Below are 13,431 nucleotides of genomic sequence, written 5' to 3' on the forward strand. Positions count from 1 at the left end.
AAGGGTAAGGAGGACGGAGAGAGGGAGAGAGAGGGTTGGTGTGACTAGAGGCGCAGGTGAGGTTAACTGGGCACTAGATTTTGGGTGACCTGTGCTTCTGTCATGCTCTTGCTGCCTTTCTCTCAGCCTCTCTCACCTTCTACTCTCTCTCTCTCTCTCTCTCTCTCTCTCTCTCTCTCTCTCTCTCTCTCTCTCTCTCTCTCTCTCTCTCTCTCTCTCTCTCTCTCTCTCTTAATGTACAGTAGGAGAGGGGCTGACCATGTATTTGACTGAGAATTATACCCTGGAGAGCTGGCGGTTTCATGATTCTTCGTGTGTGTGTGTGTGTGTGGGCATGTGCACCTTCCACGTGGGAGACTAGACAGGGTGCATGGTGGACTGTAGCTTAAGGCCTCAAAAGTGAAACCTGCTTCTGAGGAGCAGGAGTAGTGCAAATACTCTACAGCATTTAATGGACAATGTAAAAAAAAATGTAAAAATAAAAAAAAAAATAGATAAAACTTCTTCAAACCGCAGCTCCACCCGGCCTTTCCTGGCTCATTTGTCCTCACTGGTCCCTCGGTGTAGGGGGGGGGGGGGCGTTAAACTCAGCAGCAGGTGTACATGTTGTGTTAGTGCTGGTTAAACTCCTCTTTTCACTCTTCTTCCGGGACTGGACTTTCTATGGTGGGAAAGGAGAAAGAGAGAGGAAAAGAGAGAAAGGAGGGGGCTGGGAGTGTGAGACTGAAAGATAGCTTTGGACGGAAAGAGAGGGATGAGAGATGGGAAGTTAGTCACGTCCCAGGAGCACGCCTGTTGCCCTGATTAACAGGAAACCTGACAGATGTCAAACACACACACACACACACACGCACACGTGCATGAACACACACATTCTCCAGCTTTGGTAACATCAACGATTTCTCTCTCTCTCTCTCTCTCTCTCTCTCTCTCTCTCTCTGTCTGATCAGAAAAAAAACAAACTGTTTGTTTTGATGGTGATCCAACATCCACTCGCTAACTTAACACTGTATCTTCATTTTAATTCCGTGTTCGTTTTCCAGCCCTTTATCGTCACAATATTCCATCTGTTCCTCCTCTACTCCTCTCTGATCCCCCCGTCTTTATCCTGTGTCTTTCACTCTACTTCTCCCTCTATCTCTCTCTCCCCTTCCTCTCCCTCCCATGGTCCTTTTCGCTCTGCTTTTTCTCTCCTTTTCTACCCCGATCCTCACCCTTTCTTTCTTTCTTTCTTTCTTTCTTTCTTTCTTTCTTTCTTTCTTTCTTTCTTTCTTTCTTTCTTTCTTTCTTTCTTTCTTTCTTTCCACATCTCTCTCTCTCTTGCTTAACCACCCCCCCCCCCGACACACACAGCATGGTTGTACTTGGGTAAACCTCTCTGACAGGCGGAGGAGGGCAGGGCAGGTGTGGCTACCTGGGGAGAGCCCTGTTGATGCTGTTAGCCCATGGCTCTAAATAGTTACCCAATACATGTCTGGTTTTGATGAGTCATGCACACACACACACACACACACACCTGCACCCACACACACATATTGTGCTACTCGCAGCATGTGAAGGAAGCAAACGCTCGTTGAGGGCATTCCCATACTCGCAACATCCAACGTAATCAGGGTGATTCACTGTCTTATATAGACACAGACAGTCTGACAGGGCTGGCATAAGTCAGGAATGTAAACACGCGGTCGCTGGTTCAATTCCTACCACAACTAACAGAACGTCCCAGGACGACGTGGGAATTCCAATTGGTTTTCCCTTCATGGTTATTGCCCACAGAGGTCGATAACTACCAGGAAACCAAACGCCACTTTTAAATTTGGACCTTTTTCTATCCAGGGAAAGGTTTTGGATAGCATGTTTGCAATTTTGTCAATTCAGAACTGACTCATTCGCATTGTTACACACATTTACACCCGGACGCTCTCCATTACAACCACAGTCCCCTGCTGTTAGCCTCTGGAAGCTGCCCAGTATAACCACAGGCCTCCATATGGCTCTTAGGACCTGTCCACTTAAACCACAGTCAATCAGTGTTTGTCACCAACCTGCCTTTGTTTTCATTTAAAATGTTGCGTAGCAAGCTGTTATGTCTCCCTTGATGCAGTATGAGAGCAGCTTAAGAACGGTTTACGAAGCCATTATGTCACGTTAATGAAGCCTTTTGTCTGTGAATACTTCATAAAGCCTCTATGATGTACACTTCATATCCTGAATAAGCATGTTTTATGTCATCTTTTATGACCTTTAACATTTTCCCCCCTTTTTCTCCCCAGTTGTATATGGCCAGTTACCCCACTCTCCCGAGCCGTCCCAGGCGCTGCTCCACCCCCTCTGCTGATCCGGGGAGGGCTGCAGACTACCACATGCCTCCTCCCATACATGTGGAGTCGCCAGCCGCTTCTTTTCACCTGACAGTGAGGAGTTTCGCCAGGGGGACGTAGCGCATGGGAGGATCACGCTATTCCCCCCAGTTACCCCTCCCCCCTGAACAGGTACCCTGGCCGACCAGAGGAGGCGCTAGTGCAGCGCCCAGGACACATACCCACATCCAGCTTCCCACCCCGCAGACACGGCCAATTGTGTCCGTAGGGACACCTGACCAAGCCAGAGGTAACACGGGGATTCAAACCAGCAATCGCTTTGTTGGTAGGCAACGCTACCCGGACGCCCTATAACCTTTAACCTTTAGCAAGGTGACATTACTGCTTATGTCACATTTGGCATAACACGTTGCATAAAAGGTGCCTTTATGAAGAATGGCATTTTCTTATGAATGGTATATGAAGCAATTGTGTCGTGTTAATGAAGCCGTTACAGTGCTCGAGAAATTCTTCATATGTTACACTGGATTTGAAGTGCGACAGTGAAAGTTTGGTAAAGCTTAGCAGTTGCTAAAGCGTAAGCTGCTCAGGATGATTGTGCCAGATAAGCCGAAAACATAAAACGTGAATAAAAAAAAACAAACAAAAACACAAAACAAAACAAACTGTCCTGTTGTTTCCCAGTGATGTGAATTTGTCCCAGACATCACTTTAAAATGAAAAGTGTGAGAAAGGTGGCGGTGGATGTGGTGTGGAGGCAGCACAATGTGTCCATTCTTTGCCCTGGTGAAGTGCGACATCCTTCCTACTATGTTTAAATCGGCCCGCTTTTATGAATGGGGGCGAATTGAATGAGAGCACCTGGGTTTGTCGCTGGCCCTTCGGCAGCTGTACTGACATGAATGGGAACCCGAACGCACACAATGACGCTCGCACAGACTCGGACATACATACAAACACAGGCCGGCGGACGCACAAGCAGGAACATGCACGCGCACGTACACTGGCATGTGTGCGTGCGCGTGCATGCAGGAACAAATGCACGCTCACACAGACAGACGCTCTCTTCCACTGTCTCGCTTGCTATCGGTAACTATCAATACCACTACGTCACTGCTGCCATAACCTGTACGACTGTTAACACTAACACAGCAGTCTGAGCTGAGCTGCTGCTGTTGATGACTTTGGAAGATAGATGTGATTCTGAGAAATGAAATTCTGTGTGGCAAAAACTGTAACTACTATAAAGCCTCGTAAAATTGTGATCTTGCATCGGGCGTCCGGGTAGCGTGGCGGTCCAATCCGTTGCCTACCAACACGGGGATCGCCGGTTCGAATCCCCGTGTTACGTCCGGCTTGGTCGGGCGTCCCTAAAGACACAATTGGCCGTGTCTGCGGGTGGGAGGCCAGATGTGGGAATGTGTTCTGGTCTCTGCACTAGCGCCTCCTTTGGTCGGTCGAGGCACCTGTTCAGTGGGGTGGGGTGGGGTGGGGTGGAGTGGAGGGGAGGGGAGGGGAGTGGAGTGGAGTGGAGGGGAGCACGCGCTACGTCCCCCTGGTGAAACTCCTCACTGTCAGGTGAAAAGAAGTGGCTGGTGACTCCGCATGTGTCAGAGAAGACATGTGGTAGTCTGCAGCCCTCCCGGATCGGCAGAGGGGGTGGAGCAGCAACCGGGACGGCTCAGAAGGGTGAGGTAATTGGCCGGATATAATCGGGGAGAAAAAGAGGGGGGATGTGATCTTACTGTTTGTATGATGCCTGAGTGTCTGCAGGAATATGGTTGTTTTTTGGTGTGCTCTAAGCGCTTGTGGGCCAATAATAAAAACAATGACGATAATGATAATGATAATATAATCAATAATAACCGGAAAAATGGCTTACTGCTGCCTCAAAGCAAGAGGGTCATCCTCTGCGAGGAGTTTACATCGTCTCCTCGCGTTTGCATGAATTTGTTAAGTGAATTGCGGGACTCGGAAATGTTCCATGAAATGAGTGGTGTGTGAGTGATTATGTCTCTGAGCAATGCCATAAACTGACTCTGTCCAGAAAGTCTACCTGCCTTCTTCCCTATGCCAGCTGGGAATGATTCAATAAAAAAAAAAAAATCATATTTTCAGCTCTTTATCCTATAAAATGGAGTGTTACTTTAAGTACCATCAAACGACAGAGGAGGCATGGTAATCCACTGAATCCTACTCTGACATGCACAACACACCTGCACGTACGTGCACAAACATGCACACGCACACACACGCACACACACAACCACACTATATAAGAGTTATTTAACATCCCAATTTCCTATATTTGTATTTACTTGTCCATATTTGAGAAATGAGTCAGAGATGTCATACCAGCCAAGTTTGGTTCACCTAATCCCACACTGGCATCCCTTTCCCCACCCCTCTGGACGCTCAGCAGCCCTGGTTCCCACAGCTGAGTCACCTCACTTTGCACTGACCACAACTTCAACCACTGGCTTAGGCTAGGCCCCTCCACTCCCAGGAATGCCATGTTAAGCTACTAGCTAAGCTATGGTTGGACGGCGGGGTTGAAATGTGATGAAAATATGGTTTGGGAAGGTATTAATGTGTTCTGAGACACAAATGTTTTCCTCTTTCAACCCGCAAGGGGCTTAAAGTTGATGTATGAGGCGCAGGCTGGCTCCTGTGTTTGGGAGGCTTTTGTAGAACGCAACGTTAACAATTAGCAAACAAGGATTTTGTCATTTCATCTGTTTGTCTGTGGCCAGTGATCTGAAAACAGAGGTACACACACGCACAGAAAAAACAAAGCACACCCTTGCACATAAACACACACACACCCACACACACACACACACACACACCCACACACACACACACACACACACACACACACACACACACACACACACACACACACAGATGACAGAATGATGCAATTCCTGACCACAGGTAAATTGACTGGATCTGTTTTGCTCACTTCATCAGGTCCTTTGGGCCAGCGATTGTGTGTGTGTGTGTGTGTGTTTGTGTGTGTGTGTGTGTGTGTGTGTGTGTGTATGTGCATGTGTGTGTATGTTTGTCTGTGTGCGTGTGTGTACACGTGTGTGTCTTTGTGTGTGTGTATGTGCATGTGTGTGTATGTTTGTCTGTGTGTGTGTGTACACGTGTGTGTGTGTGTGTCTTTGTGTGTGTGTATGTGCATTTGTGTCTATGTTTGTCTGTGTGCGTGTGTACACATGTGTGTGTCTTTGTGTGTGTGTGTGTGTGTGTCTTTGTGTGTGTCTTTGTGTGTGTGTGTGTCTGTGTGTGTGTACACCACGTGTGTGTATGTGCATGTGTGTATGTTTGTCTGTGTGCATGTGTGTACACACGTGTGTGTATGTGCATGTGTGTATGTTTGTCTGTGTGCATGTGTGTACACACGTGTGTGTATGTGCATGTGTGTATGTTTGTCTGTGTGCATGTGTGTACACACACGTGTGTGTGTGTGCATGTGTGTGTGTGTGTGTGTGTGTGTGTGTGTGTGTACATATCGTAAATACTTGTGTTTCTACATTCTGCTTTCACATTTCAGTAAACTTCTACCGGTGTGTGAAATCTCTTAAAACTGCAACACATACGCGTGCATATGAAATGCCACACACACACAAACACAAATGTGCTGACATATTAATTCCTCATACGGACCAAACACATGAACACATGTGCATGCAAGCCCCCCGCCCATATCTGCCTTTTTATATGAGTATGTGCGTATGTATAAATGCAAGCGTCTCTGTTCGCGCGCGCGCGTGTGTGTGCGCGTGCGTGTGCGCGTGCGTGTGCGCGTGTCTAATAAACATGCTATAAATAACATGAGAGGAGGGGACCGGCTTCGTTTCTGTTGTGGTTTCATGTTTTGTCGCTGAAGGATCCTGCAGACACACAAACATCCACATCAGTAATTACTGTCTCCACGGACACCGACGACTGACAAGCTTTCCCTGGAGCAGTGAGAGGCCGGGATCGGGCGTTATGACCCCGCCTCCCTCACGGCCCTGCAGAGTAGACGAGCCATAGGCTGTGACTCGGGCCAGGCCCGTGTTATGGTGGATACCGACAGGTGGAATGTGAGGCGCAGGGTCTGAAGGAGGGGGGTGCGGATCAGTCAGTGAACGCCGCCACAAACCATAGTGAGTTTGCAGTGAAAACAGGCGAAATTAGCCGCTTTATTTGTGAGTGTTTGTATGTGAAGACCAAAGCCACATCGGCTCGGCTGGTCTGGTTTTGCTTTCAGTTTTCAAACCACAGAATAGTTGTCGGTCAGAGTTTTAACGGGCCAGACTTGGCAAGGCGATTATTTTCTCTCTTTCTGACATAATTATTCCTTTTTTTCATGCTTGTTAAGTTCCGCACACAAAATGTCGCAATCCGTTGTTGACTGGAACATCTGCTGTGGTCTCTCCCTCTCTCTCTCTCCCTCGCTCTCTCTCTCTCTCTCTCTCTCTCTCTCTCTCTCTCTCTCTCTCTCTCTCTCTCTCTCTCTCTCTCGTCCCTCGCTCTCGCTCTCGCTCGCTCTCTTCTCTCTCTCTCTCTCTCTCTCTCTCTTCTCTCTCTCTCTCTCTCTCTCTCTCTCTCTCTCTCTCTCGCTCTCTCTCTATCCTATCTGTCTCCCTCATCTCACTCTCCATTTGTCTCTCGTTCTATCCGTCCCTGTTCTTACCCCTCTCCTTCTCGGCCTTCCCATGGCTCTCCGTGACGTCCTCTGTCATCCTTCCCTCTTCCTTGCCCCTTCATCTTTCTTTCCTCAGACCCCCCCCCCCATTTCCCTTCCTCGCTCCCTTTCTCCCCCAGACGCTGAGAATTTCTGCAGCTGAAGGCTTTACAAGTTTTACCCGGTGATGGAGCGCCAGAGGTGTCCACCACTGGTGACGTACCCACGAGCAAAACGCTTCAGACCAGATCGAGGGGACGCCACCCTCGCTGACCCTCGACCGCTCTTGCGTATGTTTGCATGTCTCAGAGGAAGGAACTAATTCCCAATTAAGGTTGTTGAGAGAGGGAGGACATGGCACGATAAACATTCTGCAGTGGGAACTGAACACGGCCTGCATGTCCATGGGCGCCCCCTGATGCACAGCAGCAGGGCGCTTCACACAATCAAGCAGTAATTGGGTTTCTTTTTTATTTTTGCAATCAAGAGGCCAGATCGTTGCGTCAAAGCTGAGACGGGGGGGGGGGCAGGGGAGTGAAAGCGGGGGTGAGAGGGACCTTCGTCTTGTGGAGGTAAACAGGAAGCGAGAGAGAGTACACGCATATACACACACACAAGCACACACACACAAACACATACACAATGAAACAGATTCTTGATCCTCAAGGTTGTGGGAAAAAATTGGTATAATTGTGTTGTGGGTGTGCATACGTGTGTGTGAGTGAGAGAGAAGAGAGAGACAGAGAAAGACAGAAAGAAGAGAGAGAGAGAGAGAGAGAGAGAGAGAGAGAGAGAGAGTGAGATTTGTTGTTTCAGTTGCACCTTTCATCTTGGTGTTTGTGATGCAACACCTGCTGCCACTCATGTCATGAACCTGTATCTCTCTGTGCCTTAATGCTTTTCTCACTCCAACAAGCACACACACACACACACGCACGCACACACACACACAGCACACACACACACACACACACACACACACACATTCCTCATCATTTACAATCAATTAAACAAATACATACACACAGACAAACATTCAAACACACAAGTGTACACATGACCCTGCATGAACATGTACGCACAAACACACAAAGAGACAAACACATCCCAGCTACACACGACCCTTGTGCACAAAAATGAAAGCATACATGCAAACACACACATGCACACTCGCAAACCTAAACAAGCACACACACACGCCTGCTGCATGCATGTATATATATTCCCTGACACAAACACGAGCACATCTGTTTAGAGATGTGCGTCGATACGGCCGCGTGAAAGTGCACGTGTATAATCGACGAAGAGGAGAGGAGGAAGGAGGGAGACAAAAGCTACTGGCAGCCATGAGAGAGGAGAGGAGAACCTGTCACAAACACACACACACACACACACACACACACACACACACACACACACACACACACACACACACACACACACACGCTTTTGCGTCCTTGCATGTGTGTGTCAGTGGTGGTGCAAGGGGAAGCAGCAGCGGAGAGCTCTGAGAATAGAGCGTCGAAACAGGAAGTCTAAAAACAGCCATGACCAGGAAGAGACGTTTTTTGAGGGGAAAAAACACACAGGGAAATTCTTCTGACCCCTACCCCATCTCCCATCTCCCATCTCCCCCCTCCCTCCTCCCAAATCCCCTTCTTCTCCCTTTTTCATCCCTTCTCCTCAAGTTCTCTCTCCCTCTCTCCCTCTTGCTGCAGTAGCCCTCCTTCCACCTTTTCCTCCTTTTTTCTCTATCAGCCAGCTCTATGCACTCCGCCGTTCTTTTTCCTCCCTAATCGGTCCCCTTCTCACTCCTCCCTCTCTCCTCCAGCGCTCTCGTCTCTCGTGTTCTTTCTTTCTGAGGCACATTTGGGTAGTTAATCGAAACACCAACTCTCTAAATCTGCTCTTAATCTGACCTCGAAAAAGCAGATTTATCCCTTTTCACTTCTCCTCCGGCAAGTTGTTGTTATCTCTGAACGCGTGCGTGCGTGTGCGTGTACGTGTGTGTGTATGTGTGTGTATGTGTAAACATGTCCTCCTCACTGTCCATGTGTGGGCAGATGTACGTAAACAGGGAGGTGCTTTCTCCAGAAACGAGATAAGATAAGAGAGGATAAGGCAACCTAAGAGCAGATAAGATCACTTTCATTTTGTACACACAGGGAGATTAAACTGTGTGAAGACAAACCGAAACACGCATCCGTGAATATGAGACGTACGTACGTACGTACGTAAGGCCGGCCGGCTCGCAACAGCTTTTGGTTGCCTTGCTGCGATCATTTCGATGTCAGTTACAGGCGGCCTGCCTGCATGTGAGATGCGCCTGAAGGAGTCGGTTTTGACTTGACTCGATGTCGTCAGTCTCGGTCTCTGTGCTGTGTAGTCATAAAAACAACGTCTTTGACTCACGTCTGCACATTTCCCCCACTGGAGTCAACCTCATAAACCTGCATTTATGGAATGGGAGCACTTATCACACAAATGGTTGCTGATATATGCACACACACACACACACACACACACACACACACACACACACACACACACACACACACACACACACACGTACACTCGCACAATAAGCAATATGATGTGGTTATGAGTTTGCAGTTTTGATTGAAGAAGCTTGTGACTGTGACTCCACACACGTCCGCTCATCTGTACACACACACACACACACACACACATACACACACACACACACACACACACACACACACACTCATCTGTACACACACACCAAAAGAGGGACCGGCAGAGAGGAAGTAGTGTTGTTTTCTCCCTGAGGAAATGTGTTTGTGTCTCGTGTGTGTGTGTGTGTGTGTGTGTGTGTGTGTGTGTGTGTGTGTGTGTGTGTGTGTGTGTGTGTGTGTGTGTGTGTGTGTGTGTGTGTGAGACAGGTCCTCTGCTCCTGTCTCAGGGCCGGTAGCACCTCCTCCTCCTCTTCCTCCCCCTCTTCCTCCTCTTGTCGTTTGTTCCTCCTACAGCTGGTCCGCAGACAGGAAACAGATGCCCTCTCCCTCTTTCCTCCCTCATGTCCTTCTCTCCCCCTCTCATTTTTTCCTTTATTTCTTCCTCTCTCTCTCTCACTCTCCCCCCTTTCTCGCATGCAATCTTTTTTCTCTCCCCCTCTCTTTTCTTTCCTCTTTCTGTGTCTTTTTCTGCCTCTCCCTTCTCTTTTACCCTTTCATTCTCTTTAACTTCTTTCCCTTCTTGTCTCTCCTACTATCTCTCCCTCCATTTCTCTCCCTCCCTCCATCTCATCTTGTTCTCTCTCTCTCTCACGACCCTTTCTCTCCCTTTTAGTCTCTTCCTCAATCTTTCTCTTTGTCTTGCCCTCTCCCTCCTGCTCTTTGAGTTTCTGTCGCTGTCCCTCTCATTCTCTCTCTGTCCTCCCTCCACGGCCTTCTCCATCATTTTCCCTTTTTCTTTTCCTCTTTTTGTCTGTCTTATGCTCTTGCTCTCTGGTGGTCAGAAGCACCTGTCTTTGCCTAAAATTCCCCACCCGCTGTTACTGAATGAGGCGAGAGGATGTTTTTCTCTGAGTTAAATGGGGGTGGGGGGGGGTACATTTGTGTCTTCTGAGAGTTGCAAATGTGCGGGGAACACATATGCAAAAACTTGTGCTTAATAGAATAGAATAGAATAGACCTTTATTGTCCAGCTGAGGCCAGAAAATCACCTTTGGTCTCACCAGATACAATAAAAGCATCCCGCTACATCAATACAGCATACACTGAGTGCAGATTAATACAGTTTGTTCATGAAATCTATTGCATGAGGAACAGAGGATCCCTTACAGATCTTTCTGTTTGCCAGGGGTCGTGTATAGCGCCCCCCTGAGGGGAGCAGCTCCACCTCAGTGTGGAGGGGCTGTCTAGTGTCACCAGTGATGGCCAAAGTGTTCCTGAGTACAACTGTACTGTAAAGGGCATCCACTGGCTGTTGTTGGTGGCCTACTAGCTTTCCTACTGTTTTGACAATCCAGGGCAGCTTGTTTTTGTCTGTAAGTGTCAGGTGTCGATACCAGACAGAGATATTAAACACAAGAATACTATCTATCAGGCTGACATAGTACACTTTATCCAGAATGTAACAACTGGCTCCAAAGCCCTTCAATTTCCTAATTAAAAACAGTCTCTGGCCCGGCTTTCTTACACGTAGAATCAACATTGTCCGTGAAATGTGTATGTGTGCGTTCTCATAAACTCAAACACACACACAAGTGTTTAACCACCTACGTGACAAGTGTTAATAGACTGGGTCAGTGTAGTTGGTAGATAAGCGTTGATAGAAAATGTTCATCAGAGATGTCTTTATGCATATTGAATAGTCCAGGTAAGAAAATCAAAGAGAGTGGAATCAGTTCATCTGGATACAATGTTTATAAATAACATTGTATCCAGAGGAACTGATTCCACTCTCTTTGACGTTCATCAAAGACCCTTTTTCCCTGTGAGGAAAACAATGCTATTACTAAATCACAGTTCACCTTTGTCGACAAAAACACCGTTCATTTTCACTTGTTTATCGGCTCATTTTTAACATGGGAGGAAGAAAGGGCTTACCGTCACAACTTCTGTCAGCAATATCAACTCATCTCATTAGTTCTTAACATTTAATAACTTTTCTATGTTGGTTGCTCAGATGTTGAGGGCCACAAATACTGCCCTCGTTGTTGCAGCCGCGCCATACCAACTGTTTTGATTAAAGCTCACCGGCATCTAAATCTTCTGTCGATGAAACCTCGATCAACTACTTCTGTGATGTTGAGGAGTTGGCCTACAGATAGGGAGGTCAAGTCGTGGCCTTTCTGGCCCCGAGACGGCTACCCTATAGTCAGTGCTCCGAAGGCAGTGGTCATGACTGTAAGTCCTGAGGGTCTTCCCTAAACACCAACAGAGGGAGTGTCTTCATCGCCGAGTCATTCGAGTTCCCGGGAACCGCAGTCTCCTGGGATGTCGAGAATGACCAGCGGAGAATGTTGTCTGTGGTAGCTCCCAAAAAAACCCCAAAAAACAAAAAAGATCAGTCTTCCAGAGAGAAAGATGGTTCCTTCATATGTGGCCATTGCCGAGCTCATCCTCACCTCTTCTGTAACTGCCTGGTTCACCTCCGACAATGAGGCATCATCTGGTCAGTTAGGAAGACCTTTGGCTGCAAGTTGTCCACCTCTCGAGACATGTCAAGTTTGCTGACCACCACTTATTCTGACCTCTTCCCTCCTCGAGGTGATACCAGACAGTCAAAACCAAATCAATACCGGCCCTCATTAATAACGACGCTACATTTCGCTCTGTTTCTTCTTTTAAAGCTGTATGGAAGAAACCCAATGCCTCCTCTCCTGTTAACTTGCTAAATAGAGCGGTGGACTTTTCTCTACAATTTGCACACACTGCATGGTTCCCTGGTCTATTTAGATGTTGTGCTTTTGTATATGCCTGTGTTTTGTATTTCCTGTTTTGTTTTGTTTTTTGTGAGCAACCCACCAAATGAAATAAATGCCTTGCAGTTATCTGGAATATCACTTGACAAACAAAAGCAGATTCTGATTAAAAACGGAACCTAAAAATTCACATTTATCAGCTTTTTTTTGTATCACGGAAAATGTGTGCGTGTGCGCGCGTGCGCGCGCGTGTGTGAAAAACATGTCGACGCCGTCACATAAAGTTGGTGTTCATGGCAGCGTGGCCCCACCTAGTGTTCATATTAAAGTTGACACTTTTAACTGCTCCAGCTGGTGCGTCCTGTGACCCTGTGGTCCCAACATCCATCTCATTAGATAATACCCTCGCGTAAGTTTTCCCTCTTTTTCATTCACTCCTTTTTCTCTCTCTTCCTCTTTGTCTGTGTCCCTAAGTTCTTAACATAAACACTGAAAGCTATTTTTAACTTGTCTGCCTTCGCCTCCCCCTCTCAACTTGTATTCCTGTCTCCTCCCCCCTCTCCCCCCCTCTCTCATTCTGTCTCACATGTCTCCCCTCAGCCTTTCTATCACTTCCTCTCCCTCTCTTTCTCCCCTTCTTTCTTTCTCATCGCCTCGACCCCCCTCTCTATCTGAGCATCTTTCTACTGTACATCCTCCTCCTCCTCCTCTCTCTCGCTCTCTCTCTCTCTCTCTCTCGTCATAAAATGGTAGCACGACAACAGGACACAAGATACTGAACACAGTCGTGCAGGACCAGACCACTGTAAGAACAGAGAGAGAGAGAGAGAGAGAGAGAGAGAGAGAGAGAGAGACAGAGAGAGAGAGAGAGAGAGAGAGAGAGAGAGAGAGAGAGAGAGAGAGAGAGAGAGAGAGAGAGAGAGAGAGAGAGAGAGAGAGAGAGAGAGAGAGAGAGAGAGAGAGAGAGAGAGAGAGAGAGAGAGCAAATTAAGAAAAACCAAGCTAGACAACAGGGTTTGCACATTTCTCGAGTGAGTTTT

Source organism: Lampris incognitus, chromosome 9, assembly GCF_029633865.1.
Source record: "Lampris incognitus isolate fLamInc1 chromosome 9, fLamInc1.hap2, whole genome shotgun sequence".
In the NCBI taxonomy this organism is placed as follows: Eukaryota; Metazoa; Chordata; class Actinopteri; order Lampriformes; family Lampridae; genus Lampris; species Lampris incognitus.